The sequence below is a fragment of the Dama dama genome, chromosome 19 (genome assembly GCF_033118175.1).
Source record: "Dama dama isolate Ldn47 chromosome 19, ASM3311817v1, whole genome shotgun sequence".
Classification (NCBI taxonomy): Eukaryota; Metazoa; Chordata; class Mammalia; order Artiodactyla; family Cervidae; genus Dama; species Dama dama.
Window position 1 is genome coordinate 49,385,088 of NC_083699.1, and position 12,352 is coordinate 49,397,439.

At 41.0% G+C, this 12,352-nt stretch overlaps 1 non-coding gene across 1 annotated transcript; it reads left to right on the forward strand.

The window, feature by feature from the left end:
• The first annotated feature begins 11,840 nt into the window (after positions 1 to 11,840).
• Positions 11,841 to 11,913, forward strand: TRNAR-CCU (transfer RNA arginine (anticodon CCU)). The gene has a single exon. It is a non-coding gene; the product is annotated as a tRNA-Arg (tRNA).
• The last annotated feature ends 439 nt before the right edge of the window (positions 11,914 to 12,352 follow it).

Consider the following 12,352-nt stretch of genomic DNA (forward strand, 5'->3'; position numbering starts at 1 on the left):
CTGTCTTCTTTATTATAACCATCTTAGTGATGATAAAGTGATATCTGGCTCACTTTTAATTCTCCGGGATGACATATTGGGGAAAACTACTCTTCTTACCACTCCACGCTGGGTTCACGAGGGGACAACACCCTGAGGGCCCAGCCCTGCAAGAGCATCAGGATAGTTCCACTAAAACTTAAGTTTTTCTCAGAGGAGAAAAGATTTCCAGAGATTGTGCTCAACTGGTAATTAGTTTTCAATTCAGACTCACACATTCATACCACCCTCAGAGGGGGCATTATTGAAAATTGAGGAAATATTTTTCAAGGGATGGCAAAAGAGTTAATGTGTGTAACACATGTTACATACATGTATGTCATGTATGTTACATAATTTGTGTGTACATGTATGTATACTCAGTCACTTCAGTCATGTCCAACTCTTTGTGACTCTATGGACTGTAGCCCACCAGGCTCCTCTGTCCATGGGATTCTCCAGGTGAGAATACTGGAGTGGGTTGCCATGCCCTCCTCCCCCAGGGGATCTTCCTGACCCGAACCCAAGTCTCTTATGTCTCCTACACTGGCAGGTGGGTTCTTTACCACTAGTGCCACCTGAGAAGCCCAAGTTACAGGGCAGATGATCACAAAGCATCTTGACTCAGCAGGAGCCAGGACAAGCTCGCTTCCAGAGAGAAGTTCTATGGACATTGCTGCCCAGCCCCACCTCCTACCACCTGCTCCCCATCTCGGCAATTTCCAGAGACACCAAGGAGCCTTCTGGGGAGAAGGATCAGGGCTACTAGGAGATAGTTACCATAAAGGAAAGAGGAGTCTCCTTGAAGAGGCAGACCTGGATCACAGCAGGACATCGGAGGGGAAGGTGGCTTCTGGTCCTGCCCTGTATGGTGACTGCTGCCCAGGGTGGAGAGATTTGCCCCCATAGGAAGTCTGCCAATTGGTGGCTGCTTATTGCACGCTTGCATGCACTGGCCTCTGCTGGGTGTTGTGCTTACTGGGTGCACTTCGCAGAAAGTGTTTCAGGGTGAGGTTTCCTCTTTACGTGCTCCCACCCCCCCCCCCAAGTGTGTCCTTTGTAGCACTTCCACAGTTACCTCAGAATTGTAAATTTCAGTTCATTGCTGTGTCCTCTAGAGTCGGAAATAACATCTGACATTTGTAGATTCTCTAAAGTATTTGGTGAATGAGGAAAAAAGCTGAAGTCGACACTGGCTCAATGAACCCAAGCATAGTACTTCACTGTATATATTGTTTTGTAGTTTATTTATGCTTAGTAAATACAGTATTGTTGAAAATTTCCTTTGTCCTAGTGACTATGTAGTATTCTTCTCACAAACTCCCCAAATTTGTCTTGACCAGGCTCTAGGTTTTGGACATTTACATAGTTGAAAATTTGTAAGCACAGGCTGTAGGTGAGCAATCTTCAGTAGTTGCAGCACATGGGCTCAGTAGTCGCTACTCATGGGCTCTAGAACATTCAGGCTTCAGTAGTTGTGGTGCGTGGGATTGGTTGCTCTTTGGCACATGGGGTCTTCCTGGACCAAGGATTGAACCCATGTCTCCCTCACTGGCAGATGGATTCTTAACCAGGGACGTCCCACTATTATTTCTGAGCACAAGTCTCACTGTTTCTTAGGATAAATTCTTAGAATAGAATGGAACGTTGCTGGGTGGAACGATAGGTCTATTGTTAAAGGTCTGCAATGCATATCGCCAAATTTCCCTTCCCCCAAAGACTGTGTGTGAAACCTATTTCTTTTTTTTTTTTTTCTAGACCTCCAAAAATTATGCAGACCCCTCCTATAATTCTCCTCCGAGCCTAACCACCCGAGTCCCAAGTATGAAACAAAGGACTCGGGTGTGCGCACGGGGGAGAATGACCCTAACTCTGAAACCTATTTCTTAGACACATTGTCTTTGGCAAGCATCATCATTCTCTTCGTTTCAGTAAAATAGGCCCACAGAGTATCTCATTGACTCCTGAAGCTATGCAGCCTCTCAGGAGATTGCTTATGAATGCCTCCCCAAGTTTTATTTAAAATTTGTCATAAAGAAAACTGTTCCCGAGAAAGCCAGATCAAAGATTCCTTCTTGAAAGAGACATTTTATAGGTGACGAAGAAAAACAGCAACCAAAATGAATGTCTGGTGAAAGATCACTGGGAAATTTGAAGGTCAAGTTTGAGCCTTGAATGTCAGGTTAAATGTCATTACATTCTCCCTAAACTGACAGTCAGCTAGGGGGGCAACTTCCCTGGAACAGGTGCTTATCTGGAAATAACTCAGTTATCAGAAAGTAGCTCAGAGTTCAGCTCCAATGCAGGCGTGGTTCAGTCTTCTCTTTTACTACTTTCATGTGACATTTGTCATGTTATTGATATTTCATATTTCCTTTTCAGTTTATTTACCTGTTTGCTTCCCCCACTACCCTACTTTTAAAGACCATCTTCCTCAACATGCATGCAGTGATGTGTCCTAGTGTTGTGTGGGTTCTTGACAAACCATATATCATCTCTACTTTTATCTTCCATAATCTGTCTTCTTGAAATTGACTAATTTTTTTCAAGACCTAAATAAATTTAGTTTTAAAATAAACTTTACCTCACCTCAAATAAAAAAACTAGTTTCATTTTCCATGAATAGAAAGTCACCATAAAATAAATACAATTAAAATAAAGTGTGATTGGATTCTGGGTGGGTATCTATGATTGTCAAAGGCTCTTTGAGCAATTCTCTTCCTTGTAATGGGAAACAATGCAAGAAAGAGATATGCTAGCAATAGATGAGATTTCACAATCAGAATGACTGAAATAAATTTGAAAATGCAGTCACCTCCCCCCTCTAAGTAAACCAATGTTCTCTAGTACTGTGTCCACAGACGACTTAAAATCATCTGTTTACCATGGGCACAGTGGCTGTCACACCCGAACATGCATCAGCGTTTCCTGGAGTCTTGTTAAAACACAGATCACTGATGCGTTAAGTCTGGGCTAGCACTTGAAATGTGCATTTTTAAAAAGGTCCAAGACATGCTGGTGCTGTGGGTCCGGATCACAGACTCCAAGAAGCACAGGCCTCACTGTATCAGCTCTCACTCTAGGAAAAACTGGCTGGAGAAGGCCAGCAGGTGCAAACCTACTCCCATTCATTGTGACCATTTTCCTCTCAAAGTGCAACAAGCCCAGGTCCAGCTATAGCATCCAGAGAGCAGTGCTATAGTCTAGAACCACTCACTTCCTCTAGAAGGAAAACTGAATTACAGTGTGTGACCAGAAGAGAGATTTCTGGCCTTCAAAAAACCTCCCCACAATCAAAGAGCAGAGGAGGAAGTAGGTGAGAAGCCTTCCTTGGGAAAGCCCCTCTGTATGATTTCTCCCAGAGCTGAATTTCCTGAAGACTGATAATCAAATGGAATTAAGGAGTTCACAAAATTTGACTCTCTCCATGATGCAAATAAAAATTTTTTTGAGAACTGACTAAACTCAGTGAGGTGAGTAGGTAAGCGATTGTGGAATTTTACAAGCCAACCTTCTGAAGTTAATGCCTCCCTCTTTTGAAGGCCAAGGTGTTTGAAACTTAGCTCCAGTGATAGAATGCCCATGTGTCAGCATTGGAACCTTCCTCTGAGTCCTTGACATCAACTGTCTGTGAGAATAGAAAATCTTGAGAGAGCTCAACCATAATACTGCCTCCCAACAATTCAAAGCATATTAATTGGTACATGTTTCCCTCTAGGGTCAAGCGGCCCTAGAGGGGGCCATTTAAAACAAATTTATTGAAGTACATGAAGTATAGTTGATTTACAATGTTGTGTTAATGTCTGGTGTATTGCAAAGTTATTCAGTTTTATGTGTATTTATATATTTTCCATATTCTTTTCTATTATGGTTTATTATAGGATATGGAATATATTTCCCTGTGCTGTACAGCAGCAAAACCTGTTGTTTATCTAACTTATATACAGTAGTTTATTAATCCCACACTCCTAATGTATCCCTTCTCTACCCCTTTCTCCTTTGGTAACCATAAGTTTGTTCTCTATGTCTGTGAGTCTGTTCCTATTTTGTAAATAAGTTCATTTGTGTCACATTTTAGATTCCACATGTATATGATATCATATTTGTCTTTCTCTGTCTGACTTATTTCACTCAGTACAATAATATCTAGGTTCATCCTTGTCGCTGCAAATGACATTATTTCACTTTTATAATAATATTCCATTATTCCAATATACCCAACTCGTGGGCATATGTCTGGAGAAAACACTAATTACTGAGTAATTAGTGATATTCCATTGTCTATGTATACCACATCTTCTTTATCCACTCATCTGTTGATGGACATCTAGGCTGCTTCCAAGTCTTAATTATAAATAGTGCTGCTATGAACATTGGAGGTGCATGAATCTTTTGGAATTAGTGTTTTTTTCAGACATATGCCCACAAGTTGGGTCATATGGCAATTCTATTTCTGTTTTTTAAGGAAACTCCATATTGTTCTCCTTAATGGCTAGACCAATTTACATTCCCACCAACAGTGTAGGAAGGAGAACCCTGCTTTTTTCCACATGTCACAGTAGAAGAAACCCTCTCCTTTACTGCTGTATCTAGGCTTCTCTTATGCTACGTATCATTCACTTCATCAAGGATAGTCACCACAGTTATTGCTCTGTTCTTTTATTTATTTGACTGGAATGGGTCTTAGTTGCAGCACTCAGGATCTTTGTTACATCCTGTGGGATCTTTCACTGGGGGCACACGGACTGTCTAGTTACAGCTCACAGACTCTGGAGCAGGCAAACTCAGTAGTTGTGGGGTGTGGGCTTTAGTTGCTCCAAGACGTATGGGATCTTAGTTCCCTGACCAGGGATTGAACTGGCATCCCCTGCATTGCAAAGCAGATTGTTAACCATTGGATCACTGGGGAAGTCCCTATTCCTCTGGTCTTGACTATAAAATGTTCCTTTTAATTTTTTATAATAAACATAATAGTGCAACAAATGTATTTGCACATATAATTTTCCCTTCAGTTGAAAATATTTCCTTAGGATATATGCCTAGAAGTGGATTTCTCAGTCAAAAGGTAAGGATATTTTGAAGGCTCTTAGTATTTGCTGCTGAATTGCTTTTGGGTATGGACCTAACAGAAGCAGAGATATGAAGAAGAGGTGGCAAGAATACACAGAAGAACTATACAAAAAAGATCTTCACGATCCAGATAATCATGATGATATGATCACTCACCTAGAGCCAGATATCCTGGAATGCAAAGTCAAGTAGGGCTTAGGAAGCATCACTATGAACAAAGCTAGTGGAGGTGATGGAACTCCAGTTGAGCTATTTCAAATCTGAAAAGATGATGCTGTGAAAGTGCTGCACTCAATACGCCAACAAATTTGGAAAACTCAGCAGTGGCCACAGGACTGGAAAAGGTCAGTTTTCATTCCAATCCCAAAGAAAAGCAATGCCAAAGAATGCTCAAACTGCCACACAATTGCACTCATCTCACATGCTAGTGAAGTAATGCTCAAAATTCTCCAAGCCAGGCTTCAACAGTACATGAACTGTGAGCTTCCAGATGTTCAAGCTGGATTTAGAAAAGGCAGAGGAACCAGAGATCAAATTGCCAACATCTATTGGCTCATCAAAAAAGCAAGAGATTTCCAGAAAAATATCTACTTCTGCTTTATTGACTACACCAAAACTTTTGACTGTGTGGGTCATAAAAAAACTGTGGAAAATTCTGAAAGAGATAGGAATACCAGACGACCTGATCTGCCTTTTGAGAAATCTGTATGCAGGTCAGGAAGCAACAGTTAGAATTGGGCATGGAACAACAGACTGGCTCCAAATAGGGAAAGGAGTACATCAAGGCTGTATATTGTCATCCTGCTTATTTAACTTCTATGCAGAATACATCATGAGAAATGTTGGACTGGATGAAGCACAAGCTGGAATCAAGGTTGCCAGGAGAAATATCAATAACCTCAGCTATGCAGATGACACCACCCTTATGGCAGAAAGCGATGAAGAACTAAACAGCCTCTTGATGAAAGTGAAACAGTTGGCTTAAAACTTAACATTCAGAAAACTAAAATCATGGCATCCAGCCCCATCACTTCATGGCCAATAGATGGGGAAACAATGGAAACAGTGACAGACTTTATTTTCTTGGGCTCCAAAATCATTGCAGATGGTGACTGCAGCCATGAAATTAAAAGACACTTGCTCCTTGGAAGAAAAGCTATGACAAACCATATTAGACAGCATATTGAAAAACAGAGACATCACTTTGCTAACAAGGGTCTGTTTAGTCAAAGCTATGATTTTTCCAGTAGTCATGTGTGGATGTGAGAGTTGGACCATAAAGAAAGCTGAGCACCAAAGAATTGATGGTTTTGAACTGTGGTGCAGGAGAAGACTCTTGAAAGTCCCTTGGACTACAAGGAGATCCAACCAGTCCCTCCTAAAGGAGATCAGTCGTGAATATTCATTGGAAGGACTGATACTGAAGCTGAAACTCCAATACTTTGGCCACCTGATGCGAAGAACTGACTCAGTGAAAAAGACCCTGATGCTGGGAAAGATTGAAGGTGGGAAGAGAAGGGGACAACAGAGGATGAGATGGTTGAATGGCATGACTGACTCGACGGACATGAGTTTGAGTAAACTCTGGGAGTTGGTGATGGACAGGGAAGCCTGGCGTGCTGCAGTCCATGGGGTCGCAAAGAGTTGGACATGACTGAGCAACTGAACTGCATATTGGCTGCTAAATCGCTTTTGGGGGAGGGGGGATGTAGAAATGACCAGCATGTTAAATTACCTATACCCTCACCAGAAATTATTATTATCAATGTGAATATTTTAAACAGAAGCATGATGTCATTTCATTTCTGTTCTGGTTAGCAGCATGTCTTTAAAATGAGTATAAAGTTGAGTACTTTTCCCACATTTCTTAACTACTTTTATTTTCCCTTTCTGAATAATTTGATTATGTCGGCCAACTTTTGGAAAATAAATTATGGTGAGTCTGAAGACCCAGAACAGTATCTTATATACTTGCATTCTGTGCTCCCTGCACCTTCAACAAACTGGACTTCGTTTGTCCATTCTTTCCTTTAATCCATAAATATTTGCTGAGCCCCCGCTTTGTGCCCGTGTTCTGGCTGCTGGAGATGGAGGAGTGAACGAGGCAGGGAAGCTCTTGTGGGCAACAGACACTCAAACCAACAGAGACAAAGTCATTTCATACATGGTGAGAACACGGAGGAAATGAACTGCAGATGAACAGTCAGGTGGCTCTCTTAGAGGAGACCACAGAGAACCCCCCTGTCATTCACCTGTTAAAAAATTAAGCCATCTCTACGGCTTCCTGTTGTGCACTTAGAATAAGATCTGTACTCCCTGCAGAATCAGGCCACAGTCTGCCTCTCTGACATCACCTCCTTCCAATCTCCTTCTAAACAACAGGGCTCCTCAAACACCAAACTTGTTCTCATTGCTCCTTCTGCCTTCAAAGTTCTTCTCCTATGTTTGAATGGCAGCCTCTTTCTTAATATCAAGTCTGAGTTCAGATAGCAACTCCCATGAGAAGATTCTGCTTACTGTCCTATATAAATAAGTACATTCTAACCCACCAGTTATTATCCTATTATGTTTTATTTTCTTCATAGCATTTATCTCTCTCTAAAATTAATTGTTTGCTGCCCACCCCTTTGCCTCTATAAACTCCAGGCGAGTAGAAACCATTGCCATCTTGTTCACTGCTTCATTGATGTGTCTGATAGATATACAGAACTGCCCCAGACATCTGATATCACCTGACTTTATTCCTATAAAGTATCCATTAGGTGAGAAGTTAATTTCAATAGATAAGAATGCCGGGATTGGCAATGGTTTTGTCAAAACGTCACCATTAAACACTTGAGTTGGGAATATTGCTTTTCCACAAGGCAGTTCTCTGAGGATGGTTTACTAAAATAGGAAAATAACTGATCAACTTTATTTATTATCCAAATAGGATATTGATAGTATTAGTGAATCTGAGAAGACTATGTATCAAGGGACTAGAATTAGTGAGAAGTAGTTAAGGGCAGTTAAAATTTCTTGCAACATTTGATTCTGTAAACAAAAAGTTCTGTGGGCTAGTTATTTGATCTTGATAGAGATTTTTGGTTTCTAATGATTCCCCAAAGCCTTGGAGCATTATGCTGTGAAATCAAAGTAGCTGAAGAGGGCCTCTTGACAAATCAGATTCAAATCCTAAATGTCTTTGACTCAGCACTCTTCTGTTTACTCTATGTCTGAATATTCAGATATAATTTTAAATTAATGAACATGTCCTGTCCATCTCTATAGCCAATAGATCATTGATAAGACCTCTGCTGAAGTATGGTTCTGTGGTAACCAAGTAATTACAGGTAAACTTAGCTCTTTTTAGCCGATCCTGTGACATCACCTACATATAACATTGTTTTTATGGGAAAGTAGAGTCTGTGTTTTCGACTTATAGGTAAATACAAAAAATATAGCTGGTGTGGTGCTAATATCACCCCTTTTCCTTGCCCAGGTTTTGAATCATGTGAGAAATAAGAATATGGCAAATGGAGACAAATATCACTTGCAATAGGAGCTTATTTTGGAGATTGTGATTTGGGGGCCTCCTTATTTAAAAGATTGATTTATTTATGACTGTATTGAGTCTTGGTTGCATCGGGTGGCCTCTTGGTTGCAGTGCTTGGGCTTCTCTCTAGTTGTGGCCTGCAGGCTCCAGAGCGCATGAACTCTGTAGTTTGCAGCATGTGGGCTCTCTAGTTGAGGCATGTGAACTCAGTAGTTGTGGCCAATGGGCTTAGTTACTCCACAGCATGTGGGATCTCGGTTCCCTGATCAGAGATCAAACCCTGTCCCCTGCATTGCAAGGCAGATTCTAAACCACTGGACCACCAGGTAAGTCCCTGATTTAGGGCTAATACTGAATCCTGACCCTCCCAGTTACAACAGTCCTGAGTACCCAGGTGCTCTCCCAGAAGGGCAAGGCAGGATCAGAGGTGAATATTCCCAATTTATTCTTCTGAGATAAGTCAGTACACCTCACTTGGGGCAGAGTGAATAAAGGCTCTGAGAGGCCAGGAGCATGGCACTTATTGAGCTGCTCCACATGGAAGGAAATATCAGCAAGGAGCAAGAAGCATTTCCCCTCCTGAGAAGGTCTATGCATTTGTCTCTGTAGTCCTGGAGTGTTGCCGGCTGGTATGGCCTGGGTTCAAAAAGGCCTAAGAAAGGATGACTGTGGATTCATGCTTTCAGGACTGCCTGACCTTCTGGTTTTGCCAGGGAAGAGTCAGGAAGGCAGATGCCTAGCAGATCTCCATCTCTTCCTGGTCACACTTTCTTGTGTCCTCAGTAGAGAATTGGAGTAGAAAGCCACGGCAGATACTGACACTGTTGTAGTAGAGTGTCATTAGCAGACATTGGCAGTAGGACTCTGTATACTACTCTCTTGATGTCTTGAACCCAGGAAAAGGTAGAGCAGTGGGCTCTTCTGTTTATGAAACAGGATTTGAGACACAGCAGCTAATTATGTGACCTCAGGCTACTTTCTTAATTTTCTTAAAATCCTGGTTAGCCTTTTGTAAAGTGAATGTATTATGTAGAAATACCATGTAAAAATGGTGGAAAGGGAGAACATATTTGTGAGACATATATAAAGAACACTGACAACTCAAAAATAAGGAGACGAAGCAGTCCACTAAAAATGGACAAATGATTTGAAGCAAATATTTTTAAGAGACATGAGTAGCTAATAAGCACATGATAAGAGGCTTCATATCATTTGTCATCAGGAAATGCAAATTAAAACCGAAGTGAGATACCACTACATACACTTTAGAATGGCTAATATAAAAACTGGTAATAACCAAGTATTGGCAAGGCTGGATAGCAACTGGAACTTCTATGTTACTGATGGGAATGTAAAATGGAACAACTTTGGAAAACAATTTGAAAGTTTATTAAAAGTTAAACATATACCTATCATATGATGTGGCCATTCCACACCTAAGTATTTACCCAAGAGAAATGAAAGCATATGACCACACAGAAACTTGTGTATAAATACTCATAACATCTTTATTTGTAATAGTCAAAAACTGGAAACAACATAAATGTCCATCAAGAGATGAATAGATAAACCATGGTATGTCCAGCAGATCTACACAATGGAATATTGTTCAGAAGTAGGAAAAAACAAAACTATTAAATATATACAATAATATGGATGAATCTCAAAATAACTATGCTGAGTCAAAGAAGCTAGATCAAAAAATAAACCCCTCCCAAACCCAATACTTTGGCTCCAATATTTTGGCCTCCTGGTGCAAAGAGCTGACTCATTGGAAAAGACCCTGATGCTGGGAAAGATTGATGGCAAAAGGAGAAGGGGGCAACAGAGGATGAGATGGTTAGATGGCATCAGTGACTCAATGGACATCAATTTGAGCAAACTCCAGGAGGTAGTGAGGGACAGGGGAGCCTGGTGCATGCTGCAGTCCAGGGGGGTCACAAAGAGTTGGACACAACTTAGCGACTGAACAACAGCAACAAACCCAGTACATCTGTATGACTCGATATGTATAAAATTCTAGAAAATACAAATTAACCTGTAGTGACAGGAAGCAGATCAGTGGTTACGTTAGATTGCAGGTATGGGAAAGGTTGAACACAAGAAAACTTTTGGGAATTATAAGAACATTTGATATCTTGATTATGCTGATGGTTTCATGGGTGTGTATACATGTCAAAAGGCTTCCCAGGTGGCTCTAGTGGTAAAGAACCTGGCTGCCAGTGCAGGATATGTAAGAGACATGAGTTTAATCTCTGGGTTGGAAAGAGCCCCTGGAGGAGGTCATGGCAACCCACTCCAGTGTTCTTGCCTGGAGAATCCCATGAGTACAGGAGCCTGGTGGGCTACAGTCCATAGTGTTGCTAAGAGTTGGACACGAGTGAAACAAGTTAGCATATACACGCACACATGTCAAAGCTTTTAACATGTTCCATTTACATAAAGTATACCTCAATAAAATCGTAAAAGAAAGCAAAAAGAAGTAGGGAAGGAGGAAGAACTGATGCACGGTAATACGGATGTATTTCACAAACAGTGTGCTGAGGGAGAGAACCCAGACACTAAAATAGCACATGTCATATGACTCTGTTTATATACAATTCCAGAAAAACCAAACTAATCTCCAGTGACAGAAAGTAGGTCTGTACTTGCCTGGGTTAGAGGGTGGAGGAAAGAATGGATTGCAAAAGGGCAAGAGGAAACTTTTGGATGTGATAGAAACGATCTGTATCTTGATTGTAATAGTGGGTTCACATGAATATACATCTATCAAAGCTCATTGAATTTTATACTTTAAATGGATTCATGTATTGAAGTAAATTATATCTACCTCAATAAAGTGAGTTTAAAAAGAATTTTAAAACGCCTTTGTTTAACTCTTGCTTCCAGAAATCATTCAAGCTGAGAATAATACAAAACATATGGGCCTGAGAGGTATCTTTGCTTGGAAAAATTACTTAAATGGGCCTCTCAGCTATGTAGGAGTTAATCCCAAATCCTATTCCTGAATGAAGACTTTGGGGACAACAGGAAACTCACCTGCTGTGTAATAGCATAAAAATTTTTGCTTTCACTAAGGTTAGAGTCAACATTCTGGCTAATATTCATGAGGTGTTACTGGCTTCATTCCTCTGCCTAGGGCCAAATTGCAGAGGGAGTTGGGATCCTGGACTTTTAAAGAGGGAGGATTGGATTAAAAAGACCCTCATCCAGGACTTCCCTGGTGGTCCAGTGGCTAAGACTCTGTGCTCCTAATGCAGGGGACCCAGGTTTGATCCCTGGTCAGGGAACTAGATCCCACATGCCACAACTGAGTTTGAAACCCACAACTAAAGATCCCACAAGCCACATCCCATGTGTCACAACTAAGACCCGGCACAGCCAAATATATATATATATATATGTATATATATATATATATATATATAAAAGACTCATCCAAGAGATAAACTGGTTCCTGAAACATGAGAGGTCAGGGGCTAAGGAACAAGACGTGAGTAGGGGAACTTCAAGGGGGGACGTGGCTTGTGAACAAGCAGGAGTCATGATATCAAGTAATCTTTTTTGAGTTATTCTCTTTCTTTCCCTCCTTGACCTGTCACCCACAAGCTCTCAGTAAAGTTAAATGCTACATTATATTAAATGCTTTTGAGAACATTAGTGGGGGGCCATGTCCAGTTACAGGGATATGTGGGGAGCCAGGGAAACTTGGAGACATGAATACACAGT